Source organism: Somniosus microcephalus, chromosome 4, assembly GCF_052327205.1.
Source record: "Somniosus microcephalus isolate GS21.2 chromosome 4, FLI_Smic_1.0, whole genome shotgun sequence".
Classification (NCBI taxonomy): Eukaryota; Metazoa; Chordata; class Chondrichthyes; order Squaliformes; family Somniosidae; genus Somniosus; species Somniosus microcephalus.
Genome location: NC_140990.1, coordinates 33,868,654 through 33,883,425, shown reverse-complemented (window position 1 = coordinate 33,883,425; position 14,772 = coordinate 33,868,654). Strand labels below are relative to the sequence as shown.

The 14,772-nt window shown below is 47.5% G+C and overlaps 2 pseudogenes across 1 annotated transcript in view; one reads left to right on the top strand and one right to left on the bottom strand.

Annotated features, from left to right (window-relative positions):
* The window catches only part of LOC147118585 (uncharacterized), a 59,145-nt pseudogene that overhangs the window by 7,847 nt on the left and 36,526 nt on the right, over positions 1-14,772 (top strand). The gene's annotated exons all lie outside the window — the stretch shown is intronic.
* On the bottom strand, positions 3,720-13,801 carry LOC147118588 (uncharacterized; annotated as a pseudogene).

The following is a 14,772-nucleotide window of genomic DNA, read 5'->3' as shown; positions in this document are numbered from 1 at the left end:
AAGAATGGAAAGCTCAGAATTTGCCTGGATCCAAGAGATCTAAACAGAGCAATAAAGAGAGAGCACTTCAAGCTTCCTACACGTGAGGAAATCATGGCACAGTTTGCAAATGCAAAATATTTCAGCAAGTTAGATGCATCATCAGGATTTTGGCAGATGAAGCTGGACGAAGCAAGTTCAGGACTGTGCACGTTCAACAGTCCATTTGGCAGATACAGATTCCTAAGGTTACCATTTGGCATTGCCTCAGCTCCTGAAGTGTATCACAAAACTATCCATATGATCTATGAGCACCTGGAGGGAGTTGATACATCAATGGATGACATCATAGTATGGGGAACCACGAGAACTGAGCATGACGAGAGACTGAAAAAAGTGCTGGAAGCAACAAGGAAAACAAACCTGAAGCTGAATAGAGAGAAATGCCAGCTCGGGGTGACAGAACTGACATTCGTGGGAGATATCCTTAGCAGTGAGGGCATCAGACCAGATCCCAGAAAGGTGTCCGCCATTGAGAATATGCCAAAAGCCACAATGCAAAAAGGACGTGCAGAGGTTTAATGGAATGATCAACTACATGGGGAAATTCATATCCAACCTCTCAGAAAAGATGGCGCCACTGAGAAGACTAACTGAAAAGAACATAGAATGGGAATGGAATCATGAGCATGAGAATTCATGGAGCGATCTAAAGAAACTGCTCACAGAGGAACCAGTTCTGAGGTTTTATGACCCAGCGAGACCCATCAAGATATCATCAGATGCATCACAGAGTGGGCTCGGTGCCGTTCTTCTGCAACAATATGACTACTGGCAACCTATTGCATATGCATCGCGCTCAATGACAGACGCGGAGATGCGATATGCTCAAATAGAAAAGGAGCTGCTCAGCATCACATACGCCTGTGAAAGATTTCACCAGTTTGTGGCAGGACAAGCAATCAGTGTAGAGACTGACCATAAGCCCTTGATTGCATTGTTCCAAAAGCCACTAAATAGCTGTCCGCTTAGAATACAAAGAATGATGATCAGGCTGCAACGCTATACACTGAATGTTGCGTAAACACCGGGTAAGCTGATGTATACAGCAGACACGTTGTCCAGAGCTGTTGACCCAAGTGAGCCCGCAAACACCACAATGGATGAAAAAGTGAATGCCTACGTGGACATGATCACAAGTGCACTGCCCATAGCAGATGCAAAAATGGAGCTCATAAAGACTGAGACAAACAAATATGAAACAATGAGACGACTGAGAAAAAGCATCTTGGATGGATGGCCCAACATGAAGCAAGACTGCTCACCTGACATGGCAGAGTACTGGAACTGCAGGGCGGAACTATCAGTGGTCGAAGACATCATCTACAAAGGAAGTAAAATAGTTATCCCAAAGAGTCTGAGAAAAGAGATGTTAAAAAAGATCCATGGAGGACATCTGGGAATCGAAAAGTGTAAGAAAAGAGCACGAGAGGTGATGTACTGGCCACGAATCAACCAAGATGTGACAAATGAGGTGTCAAACTGCACAATATGCCTGAAATATCAAGCAAGCAATCCGGTAGAACCACTAAAGCCACACCCAGCACCAGACAGACCTTACCAGAAGGTAGGCGCTGACCTATTCGTATGTCAAGGGAAGGACTATCTTGTAGTCACAGACTATTACTCCCTGTATCCAGAGGTTTGTAGACTGTACACCACCACTGCAGATGCTGTGATAACATGTATGAAAGCCATATTATCCAGACATGGCGTGGCAAGCGAGGTCTTCACAGACAACGGACCCCAGATTTACAATGCAAGTTTCCGACACTTTGCCAAAGAGTGGGACTTTGTCCACACAACGTCAAGTCCTCACTATCCACAGTCCAATGGACTAGTGGAAAAATCGGTCCAGACAGTGAAAAGACTGATGTACAAGGCAAAAGAGAGCGGAACTGACTTCTACCAAAGCATGCTTGTATACCGCACAACGCCGCTCGAGTGTGGTAAGTCACCAGCCCAACTCCTGATGGGACGTCGGCTAAGGTCAAACCTACCCATCCCGGAGAACCTCCTGAAAACAAAAGAGGGGGAGAAAGTGAGGAAGTTCAAAGAACAACAGAAAGAAAAGCAAAAGTACTACTATGACAGAGGAACACAAAACCTACCTGAACTCCACACTGGTGACCAAGTAAGGTTGAAAGACAAAACAAACACATGGACTCAGAAGGGAACTGTCCTGAGTGAAGTTCAACCAAGATCATACACCATTCAGACAGATGAGGGTGCTGTTCTGAGAAGAAATCGTCGAGATCTTCTCATGGGACCAGCCACAGCAGGTCAAGAGACTGATACTGTTGAACAACCTGATCACACAGCTGAGAACACATCATCTGAGGCAACAACTCAGATTCAAGGACAATCAATCAGAAAATCCTCAAGACACGTGAAGCCTCCTGAGAGACTCATTGAGCAAATTTAAGGACTATTGTTATAGAAGGAAGTAATGTTATCTTATTCTTTCTTCAAGTTCTAGTGTATTGACATATTTCATGTGAACACACAAAGCAAGGTTAAAAAACCTCGATCATGATAATGATAATGTAAGTTCATTAAGTGTTACAGTTAAAATGCAGATTAATACAAAGAAAACATGTTGTTAGTTAAAAGTAAAACGCTTTTGTTTTAAGAAAAGGAGATGTAATGATATCAGCAAATAGAGATGGTATTTGCCTTTTCGATTATGATGCCTTAATAGCATGTTTGCATGTATTGATTGCTTGTGCCTGACCAGCAGAGGGCATGTGACCGAGAGAAGCAAGGCAGTTAGTTTGGTTTCAGTTTTGTTCTAGATGCATCACAAGCATCGTGTCTCCTGTAAAAGCTGTATAAAAGAGTTGAACAAGCTTTAGATTAAAAGTCATTCTCTTTCATAAATGGCTCGTCATTGAACCCACAAAGATATCAATACAATGGCGTCTTACAATGCTCTCTCCGACGTCCACGGTATACATCAGAGGTCCTTGCCGTGTACAGATCGTTCCTGGCTGCCATTTCTCTGTGCGGTAGTCCCGGGCCAAAACTGGTTGACCTATCTTAAAACTCCTGGTCGGCCTTTCATTCATATTCTGAAACTGCCTGTTCTCCACATCTCTTCTGATGTTTGGCTTAACCAAATCCAAGCGGCATCGTAGTCTTCGATTGAAGAACATCATGGCTGGAGTTTGGTTGGTAACCGCATGTGTCGCATTCCGATAGGCAAACAAGAAGTTATCCACCTTGTGTTGTAGGGGTATGTCTTCATTACACATTGCCTTGATAGCCTTCTTGAATGTTTGAACGAACCTCTCAGCCAATCCATTGGTGGCTGGATGATATGGGGCGGATGTGTAATGCTTAACACCATTGTTCTTTAAGAACCTCCGGAACTCTTCAGACACAAACTGTGGTCCATTGTCGGAGCAAATCTGTTCAGGCAGCCAATTTCTGGTGAATATGGTTCGTAAGACTGTGATAGTTTTTCTGTGGTGGTTGAGAACATTTTTATTACCTCTGGCCACTTTGAATGTGCATCCACTGCAATTAAAAACATCGAGTCCATGAAGGGACCAGCAAAATCAATGTGTACCCTTTGCCATGGAGATGAGGGCCACTCCCATGGATGTAGAGGGGCTTGTGGTGGGGCGTTTTGGACCTTCTGGCATCCTGTACAGCTCTTGGTCATCTCTTCAATTTCTCTATCGATTCCCGGCCACCACACAAACGCTCTGGCTAAGTTCTTCATTGTTACCCCTCCCAGATTACCCGCATGAAGCTCATTGAGCACTCTATCCTTCAATTTGGGTGGAATTACTACTCTGGATCCACACATCAAGGTTCCTCTGCACACTGACAACTGTTCTCTTCTCGGCGAGAATGCTGGCAGCAGTGGTTCGCCAAGTGCTGGCCATCCCTTCACCATTAAATCATAGACCCAGGAGAGTGTCGGGTCATTTCGTGTTTCCTTTTCTATGTTTGCATTCATCACAGGTAGACATTCAACTATGGTCGAGTGGAATATCTCCACTGGATCCACTGCAGATGCTTCTTCCACCGTCGGCAACGGTGGGCACGACAATCCATCAGCATTCCCATGCTTTTTAGTTCCTTTGTACTCGATGACATATTGGTGTGCCCCTAGGAAAAGGGACCACCTCTGTAGCCGTTGTGCTGTCATTATCGGGACGCCCTTCTGAGGGTTGAAAATGGAGACAAGAGGTTGATGATCAGTTAGTAGAGTAAATTTCTGACCGTGCAGGTACTGATTGAACTTCTTCACCCCCCACACCAGGCTGAGGGCCTCTCTGTCAATCTGGGTGTAGTTACGCTCGGCTGAAGTTAATGAGCGTGACGCAAAAGCTATCGGCCTCTCTGAACCATCAAGGAATTTATGTGACAGTACCACTCCAATGCCATAGGGAGACGCATCACACGGCAGTCTTATCGGTAGTGATGGGTTGTAGTGAGCCAATACTTCTCTTGAAGTGATTAGATCTTTACTCTTCTGAAAGGCCCGCTTACATTCATCGCTCCATTTCCATGCCACTCCAGTTTGTAGTAGGGCATTCAGTGGGTGCAGAATTGTGGACAAATTCGGCAAAAACTTATGGTAGTAATTCACCAATCCGAGGAATGACCTCAGTTGTGACACATTTTCAGGCGCTGGAGCCTTAACTACCGCTTCAATTTTGTCAGGGGACTTATGTAACCCCTCTTCATCAATCACGTGGCCACAATACGATATCTGTTTCTTAAAAAACTCGCACTTGGGGCGATTGGCTCGTAGCCCATGTTCTCTTAGTCTAGTGAGCACCTGCTCTAGGTTGGCAAGGTGTTCACTGCCATCTTCACCTGTCACTAGGATGTCGTCCAAGTAACACTGAGTCCCCGGAATCCCTTGCAGGACTTGTTCCATCGCTCTTTGCCATATCGCCGGAGCTGATGCTACTCCGAATACCAGTCGATTATACTGGTAAAGACCTTTGTGAGTGTTTATCGTGAGATAATTCCCAGAGGATTCTTCAACCTCCATCTGCAAATATGCTTGTGCTAGGTCAATTTTTGTAAAACGCTTCCCTCCAGATAGTGAGGCGAAAATATCTTCTTTCCTCGGGAGAGGATATTGTACTGTGTGAAGGATTGGGTTCACCGTCACCTTGAAGTCCCCACCGATGTGAACCTTCCTTGGCTCCTCAGACTTATTGTTTAATGTTTTTTCATGACAGGAATGATGGATGTCGCCCACTCGCTCCAGTCTACCTTAGATAACATGTCTGCATTCTCCAGATTCTCCAGCTCTGCCTCGACGGCTGGGCGAATTGCATATGGTACCGGTCTTGCTTTGAAAAACTTGGGAATTGCATTCTCTTCTATTTTTATCGAGGTGGTTACGCCTTTAAGAGTTCCCAGTTCCTGTTGAAATACCTCTTTGGCGTTAGCTAAGATTTTTGACAATCGTCCAGGTGTGACGTCGTCATCCTTTTTACCAGCCACCATCAGTGCCTGAATGGAGTGCCAGTCTAAACTTATCTTTCTGATCCATTCACGTCCCAATAACGGTGGTCCACCACCTTGCAGTATGTACAGATACAATTTCTGTATTTCCTTGCCGTTGTATTCGACAGGCACCCTTATTTTCCCTCTGGGGTATACGCTTTGCCCCGTATATGTCCTCAAGACAATGGATGTCTCTTTCAAGTGTATGTGTGAGAATAGCCGCTCGTATTCTCGTCGATTCATGACGGTCAGGGCTGATCCTGTATCCAATTCCATTTTGACTTGGGACCCTGCTATCGTGAGGGTGACCCAAATGGTTCGGTGATACTCTTTTGCGATTATGTTGTGAAGTTTGAGACAGCTTAGTCTCTTGTTCCCGGATTCACTACCGCTCATCTGGTCTTCGGAACTACTGTCCGTCATCTTTTGTACTTTCCTGTACTGTTCCTTAGTAGCCTTTTTGTTATCATTAGTCTTCCCAGACCTGCAAACTCGTGCAATGTGTCCCATCTTTCCGCATTGCCTGCATATTTTGTCCTTGGACCAGCAGTCCTTCTGGTCATGGGTTGTTCTGCCGCAGTGATAACATTTTTCAAATCCCCGTGTCATTTCGTGGGTGCCGTATTCCTGTGGCTTTTGCTGTATTTCCGCAGCTCCCCTTGCTGCTGCTTCGTACGATACTGCCACGCTGAAAGCCTTATCTAGCATCAGCTCTTTCTCTGAGAGTAACCTCTTCTGGGTTCCTTCACTCAGGAGTCCACAGACAAATTTGTCCCGTAGAGTATTGTCAGTCCTGCTCTGAACTGGCAGTGCTTTGATAGCTTGCGTAGTTCCGTAAGGTAATCAGCATTGCTCTCATCTTTATGCTGATTTCTCCTGTGGAATTTAAATCTTTCTGCTATCAGCAGCGGTGTAGGATTTAGGTGTTCCTGTAGGATATCAACAATTTCGTTAAAACTCTTCGCCATCGGTTTGGCTGGAGTAATCAGGTTCCGCAATAGGCCGTACGTTCTTGCGCCCATTAAGTTTAGTAGTACCGATGCCTTTTTCTCATCGGCTACTTCGTTTGCCTCGCAATATACTTCGACTCTTTCCACATACGTGGTCCAGTCTTCTATTGCATTATCGAAGGCAGTGATATTGCCAGTCTTCGGCATCTTGGAAATCTAAGATGGCGCCTCCCACGCTTTGCCTTCTTCCCCGATTTAACAAAATGGCGCCTCCCGCGCTTCCTGTCTTCTCCGCTGCTGCTAGCACTGTTGCTGGCGTTTTATGCCTTGATGGCGACGCCCTATGGTCTCCACGCTCTTCCTCCCGCGCTGCTGCTAACGCCGCTCTCCGCAGTTCCCGTGGCAAACTGCAGCTCCTCGCGGCTTTCTGCGCTTCTAATTTCTTTTATTTCCCCATCGTCGGAGCAACCCTATGGGACACTTTCCTCCCTCTTCTCGGGTCTGTACGCTGCCCAGCTTCGTAGCACCGGCCGCTCCCTGTGTGCTCCACCCTCTCTCTCTCTCTCCTCTTCCCGACAACGCTGCTCCGCCCCGTTGAAAAGCCACCCGATCGAGCTCAAGCCCGCCACAGCCCAGGAAGGATCAGTGTACTACCTGCCACCAGCCCGATTAGCTGGAACACCATCGACAGGATAACCAAGCCCCACTCTTGACAGCCTCTCCTGCAAATCTTCAACTCCGATGAATCAGAGGTGGTTGCCCACGGTCGACGCCCGTTTCTTCTGTTTGTTTTATTCTTTCTTTCTTCCTTCTGGCCTTGACCTCTGACAACTTCGCTTCGGGATGGATCCCCATGAGGTGGTGCAGACTGTAGGTAAGCTCAGATCTGCTCGTCGCCAGTATTATGTCCATGTGTAATTGAGACACGGACTGCAGGAGTTGGTTATAACAGGCCTTTACTGAGTGGAGACAAACGGGAACTAACTATGCAAAGTTACTACACAGGCTTATATACAGGGTGATCACTACTGGTACTGCAGTATACAGGGGCTGCAGAATATAGTTCCTTCTGCAAAGTACATACACTACAGTAATGATCGGGTGCTAGTCGTGGCTCAGTGGTAGCACTCTCTCTCTCTCTCTCTCTGTGTCTCAGTGGGAGCACTCTCTCTCTCTTGCTCTCTCTCTCGCTCTCTCTCTCTCTCTCTGTGTCTCAGTGGGAGCACTCTCTCTCTCTCTCTCTCTCTCTCTGTGTCTCAGTGGGAGCACTCTCTGTCTCTCTCTCTCTGTGTCTCAGTGGGAGCACTCTCTCTCTCTCTCTCTGTGTCTCAGTGGGAGCACTCTCTCTCTCTCTCTGTGTGTCTCAGTGGGAGCACTCTCTCTCTCTCTCTGTGTGTCTCAGTGGGAGCACTCAGTTTTTTCAGTTCAGTTCAAATGCTTTATTGGCTCTCTCTCTCTCTCTCTCTCTCTCTGTGTGTCTCAGTGGGAGCACTCTCTCTCTCACTCTCTCTCTCTCTCTTGTCTCTGAGTCAGTAGATTGTGGGATCAAGTCCACCTCCAGAGACTTGAGAACACAATCTAGGCTGACACTCCAATGCAGTACTGAGGGAGTGCTGCACTGACAGAGGTGCCGTCTTTGGGCGACACTTTCAAGTGAGGCCCCCTCTGCCCTCTCAAGTCGACGTAAAAGATCCCATGATGTCATTTCGAAGAGCAGGGGAGTTCTCCCTGGAGCCCTGGCCAACATTTCTCCCTGAACCAACATCACTAAAACAGATCATCTGGTCATCATCACATTGCTGTCTGTGGGACCTTGCTGTGCACAATTGGCTGCTGCATTTCCTACATTACAACAGTGACTGCTCTTCAAATGTACTTCATTGGCTGTAAAGCGCGTTGGGATGTCCTGAAGTTGTGAGAGGTGCTGTATGAATACAAGTCTTTCTTTAACAAAGGAGAAAAGGCCCAAAATGGAACAGTCGGTAACAGGACATCAATTAATCTCCTCTTATCTTAGAGACACCAAGGACTCGATACAAAGTGTGTTTGAAACAAAGCAGATTTATTTGATTTATATCCAGAATATTAAACTCCAGCCCAGTTACAGGGGTTATTAACATCAGCAGAAACAAACCCCAACTGTCAGAATGAATACAATTCAGTCCTGGATGTGATTAACAGCAGAAAAAAACAACAGAATCCAACCCCTGCAGTCACTGGTGAACTCGCTGGTGTCTCAGCAGGGTGAATGACTGAGTGAATCCCTTCCCACACATGGAGCAGGTGAACGGCCTCTCCCCAGTGTGAACTCGCTGGTGTGTCAGCAGACTGGAGTGCCGAGTGAATACCTTCCCACACACGGAGCAGGTCAACAGTCTCTCCCCAGTGTGAACTCGCTGGTGTGTCAGCAGACTGGAGTGCCGAGTGAATCCCTTCCCACACACGGAGCAGGTGAACAGCCTCTCCCCAGTATGAACTCGCTGGTGTCTCAGCAGCTGGGAGCTGTACAGAGCTCTGATTAGAACCCACCTGGAGTATTGTGTTCCGATCTGGGCACCGCACCTCAGGAAGGAGATATTGGCATTGGAGAGGGGTCGCGGCGCAGATTCACCAGAATGATATCGGTGCTAAAAGGGTTAAATTTTCTTTTAAAAACTCAAGCAGGTTTGTAGGACGCAACCCAGCCCACGTAACGTCAGGAGGTGGGTCATTGTCCCCGATGCAGCAGGGGAGTCACAACCACAAACAGGGGCGGGCAAATGGAATCTGCCGTTTGCTGCATCAATGTGTTTGGCTCTGTTCCATGGAGGAGCCGGCACATTTCCAGTTTCACCCACCCCCCGCCCTCCGATCTGCAAGCTCCCTGTCAGCCCTGGTTTAGCGGTTGGAGCTGGATATTGCACAGATGAGTCCCGGCCATCAAAATGGCTGGGTCCTCTCGCCGAGGACATTGGACAGGCAGCACCATCACACCGCTCGCCCGACGTCCACCCAGAATGAAAATTAGCCCCAGGAAGTCCAAGCTCAGCAATCTCAGCAACGTCAAACACATCCAAGATCCCCGATCAGCTGCAAGAGAAGGATCGACATTCCATTCTTGCCCATGTGCCAGTTGCAATTGAGCCTTACTTTGAAAATGAGCCTGACTGAATGATCTGATCTGTGGTGTTTAATGGACTTGGGAAGTCAATCATATTTGGAAATATGAAACTGAAACCTGTATTTATTGAAAATATCAAATCTACCTTATTCAGCTGACTGATGCATCTCAATGGCAAGAGCATTTCGATAATAAAGGTTTGCAAATCACAGCTGAATTTGATATTTCCAATAAAATCAACCTCAATGTTTCACAAATCCGTGATGTTCCAAGAGTTTTCAATGCAGAGGACCAGACTGGATGGTGATAAATATTTGGACATCTCCAAGCACACTGCCTGACACTAGATTGTCCTTCACATTACAAGCTGTCTTATCCTCTTCAGCAATGCACAGCTTCAAATGAGAGAAAAGGTCGTCGCGTGTCTGGGTTTCTTCCTGCACAATGGACCTCCAGTTTGTTCCCATTGGCTCACTCTCACTGCATGTGACGAGATCACTGCTTTGCTGTCAGATCACAGGCCAAATGTCAGAATTAAAGAAATTGTGGTGTTAAGAGTAGCTGGAATATTATTAAGGATCAGAACCAAACTATTGTCAGGGGAAATTTGCTTGGGTTGTGTTTGGAAACAGCAGGGGGTGATTTTAACCTCACGCACCCGGCGGGAAACTAATGCGATCGGATCGGCCGCTTGTTTTACACCCGCCCGATTTCACTTTCGACTGAAATTATTGGAGAGCAAAATCGGGGAAGGTGTAAAACGGGCAGGAAATTCAATCCCATCAGGTGGGGGAGGTTCAAATTACCCCCAGCATATCTGAACTAGAAGGACAACTACTAAAAAATGGCCAAAAGGACAATAAAATAACGATGGAAACTGCCTGAGCAGTTCCGCAGCAACACAAATCCCCAAATTGGAAGCTTTCTGCTTTTTAACCTCGTACACTATTTATCTACAAAATACATCTCTAATTATCATCAACAGCAAGCTGCAATATCACTTATTGGAATATGATTGTTTGACTAAGTAAGAGTTTAGCCAAAAAACTACCTGCAGTTATTTTACAAATATAGTATTTTCTTACTTTAAGCAAACTTTTTGAAGTTTTCTTTTGCCTTTTACTTTTTGTTGTGTATGGTTTTTTCTCTTTCGGTCCCTGCACACAACCAAAGCATTCTCAGCTGAGGGAACAGGTGGGCAGCTTGCTCTGACCCTGCCATTCTACTGTGACCCATGGGGTCTCACCCTCCAAATGGACTTCCTTGTGGGGACACGCTCACTTTCTGTTGAACTCCCTCTTTCTTCCTGACAGTCCAGTGGAGATTAAGGATTTGCAGTGTGAGGGAGAATGGGCATAAACCCACATCCCACCATTCTTTGGTGCCATTTGTTGAGCTGGCATGCTGTGCCCGTCTCCGTTAATGGCTTCTGATGTTCTTCAGTTTTTTCAACTACTTGTGCTTCAAAAGACTCGAGCTGTTCAGCCAAACAGCCACGTGGACTTTCAGTCCAACATATAATCCATCGATCAGTCGATTACTCATTTCATTCATTTAGTAACGGCAGATTTTACTATCTTACACCACATTCTGTGTATTTAAGATAGTATCTGAGGACGATCTGAATTTATGTTGATAAATTATTGGGAGGGTAGAAGTGGTGCGATGCTCAACATTAAGAGTCGGACTGTTTCCGATTCACCAATTGAACACTTTGCTCTCACCAACGTGCGTGGGCCCTTTAAATGTGCTGCGCGGTTTCTCTCCCAGCGGCAGGAGCTGGTGAGCGGCCTGCGTGGGACCTCGCCATTGCTGCGCCACCATGCAGCCGCACACATTAGGGGCAACATTGGTGTGCGGCCCTCAACAGCTCACCACAACTTGTTAAGTGGCCCTCCAGCCCAAATCATTGCCCACCCCTGCCCGAAACCATCTTTAACGGGATTCTGCCTCCTGACGGAGCTGGGAAAGATTTTGCCATTATTACCACAATTGTGCACCATCTTCTTTTCCAAAGATCTCTGAGCTTCTCTAATGGCTGCTTTTGTCTCCCTCAACTGTGGGTGATATTTCTCTCTATTCTCCTGTAAACTCATTTATCTTGATCTCAACTGGGTTCAATGTAAGATAGTTCAGGGAGTCGGGCATCATTCACCCCTAGACCTACGCTGGCCGGTAAAACCCCAGATGGTTCCTTAGCAAGGATTCCTCTGGTTCCTCACCATATATTTGTCAGGATACCGAAACCCAGCTTTCTTACCGTCCACTCCAGGAGGCCCCACTCCCTGAGCCTACAACCTTCAGCAGGGTCAGTGCTGGAGTTCCACAGCAGGAGTGAACCCAACTGTCAGAGTGAACAGGGTTCAGTCCTGGATGTGATTAACAGCAGCAATAACAGCAGAATCCAACCACTGCAGTCACTTGTGAACTTGCTGGTGTGTCAGCAGGTTGTATAACCAAGTGAATCCCTTCCCACACACGGAGCAGGTGAATGGCCTCTCCCCAGTGTGAGTGCACTGGTGTCTCAGCAGGATGGAGCTCTGAGTGAATCCCTTCCCACAAACTGAGCAGGTGAATGGCCTCTCCCTAGAGTGAACTTGCTGGTGTGCCAGCAGGCTGCAGTTCTGAGTGAATCCCTTCCCACACACTGAGCAGATGAATGGGCACCTCTCCGGTGTGAACTCGCTGGTGTGTCAGTAGGTGGGACAAATTTGTGAATCCCTTTCCACACACTGAGCAGGTGAACATCTTCTCCCCAGTGTGAACTCACTGGTGTGTCAGAAGTGTGGTTGAATTCGTGAATCCTTTTCCATACTCAGAGCAGGTGAACGGCCTCTCCCCAGAATGAATTTGCTGGTGTGTCAGCAGATCCCTTTTGCTTTTAAAGCTTTTCTCACAGTCAGAACATTTAAAAGGTCTCATGTTTGTGTGAACAAGTTGGTGTCTCAGTAGCTGGAATGACTGAGTGAGTCCCTTCCCACACACAGAGCAGGTGAACGGCCTCTCCCCAGTGTGAATTCGCTGGTGTGTCAGCAGGTCACTTGACTGAGTGAATCCATTCCCACACACTGAGCAGGTGAATGGTCTCTCCCCGGTGTGACTGCGTCGATGAGTTTCCAGCTCAGACGGGTAATCAAATCCTTTCCCACAGTCACTACATTTACAGGGTTTCTCCCCGGTGTGACTGCGCTTGCGTTTCGCCAGGCCAGAGGATCGACTGAATCCTCGTCCACACACAGAACACGTGTACGGTTTCTCCCCGCTGTGAACGGTGCTTTTTGCTTCCATGTTATGTTTGATGATATTCAGGTCCCGATGAATAGAGTGATTCTGTCAGATCTTGATGTGAGGTTTGAGTTAAATATCCTGTCTACACATCCTGCCCTTCGAATACCCTGTAAAATGAATATAAAACAGGAAAAAGGGAGCGTGAGAGAGAACCCACAAAAACACAAAGACAGGTTGTGAAATTGAGCTCAATGAATCTGGGAATTTGTGGGGCCGGTACTAGGAAATAAGTAACGATGAAAGCTGCCGGATTGTCATTAAAATCCCAACTGGTTCACTGATGTCCCTCAGGGATATGGGGATCGGGCGGGAAAGTCAAGTTGAGGTCAAAGATCAGCCATGACCTTATTGAATGGCGGAGCAGGCTCAAGGGGCCTCCTTCTGTGCTGTAACCATTCTATTATTCTATAAAATATTAGAAAGTTTGGGCCACAGAAGCACGGGGTTTTATCTGCTTTTATTCATGAATTTATAAAGTCTCTATTAAAATCTGAGCCAGTGTGTTGTGAGACAAAGAGCCTTGAGTCCAATAAGGCGAATAAAGGCCCACAGCCTCCCCTGGCCCCGGGCCCTGAACAAGGGACTGGAGAAACTCGCTGCCCTGCGGATCAGACAATGAGCCGGCGCTAGTCCCGCCCCTCGGGCTCCCCGATTGGTTGGAGGACCCGCCGCCGGCTTGCTCCTCCAGCCCCGCCCCGCTCGCTCCCTATTGGTCAGAAGCTCCCGTCAATCAGGCCGTGGGCTCGGGTCACGTGTCCCTGATGAGATCACGTGCTCTGTCCAACTGACTGCGTAATGCCGACTCCTGCTCCTAATTCTTGTGTTCTTATGGAAGGGAACCTGTCACCCTACCTGTCCCACGACTTCTACCGCCCAGAAGGAAAAGAGCAGCAGGTGCATGGGAACACCATCATCTGCAAGTCACACACCACCCTGTCTTAGACATAGATCATCATTCCTTCATTGTCACTGGGTCAAAATCCTGGAACTCCCTCCCTAACAGCACTGTGGGAGCACCTTCACCTCACGGACTGCAATGGTTCAAGAAGGTGGCTCACCAACACCTTCTCAAAGGGCAACTGGGGATGGGTAATAAATGCTGGCCTTACCAGTGACGCCCACAACCCATGAATAAAAAAATCTGCATATGTAAAATAGATTAAAAGCCTTTACAGAAATACTTGTTCCTGAAACAATATTAGGGCAGGTGTCGGACGGCAACTTTTTTTTGGCCAACTGCCAGCACCCATCCCCTTCCCCTTCTTCGGGGTGTCGGCCGCGATCGCTCAGCCCGGCGCTCCTCTTGATCCAACACCCCGCTACCCGGTGGTCCAGCAGGGCCCCGGTGTGCGCAGTGCTAGGCCCCTCCCCTTTAATCAGGGAGGGAGGTCTGCTATGACACAGTGCTATGTGCCGATGGGCGTCGCGCTGTTACACGAAACACCGCAAAATTCACTGGTAGCGCCTCAAGAGGGAGGGGAGCGCTTCCAGTAGCACCCCGCCTCCTGCTTGGGGTGCTACCACTGAATTTAATGCGCAGGGGCGCTAACTTCTTTGGGACACTAAAATTAGCCCCAGCGACATTAGCGACCCAAAGGAGGCACCACTGAATTTTCCCCCCTAAGACTCTAAATGGGCTGGAGGAGCAGAGGGATCCAGGGATACAGGTACACAAATCACTAAAAGTAGCGACACAGGTTAATAAGGCAATTAAAAGAAAAGCACTAGGGTACATTCCTGAAGGAGCCTTCTGTTCCGTGCCTAGGAGCTCTGAACCATGGCAGAGAGTGGCTGGGACACGTTTCTCACAGGCCTCGAGATTAACCCACACGGCGACTTTGCTGTCATTGAAGAGAGATGAGAAAGACCAAAGTGCCATTTGCCCCTCTCAGTGTGGCCCTGAAGGACTGTGTCCAG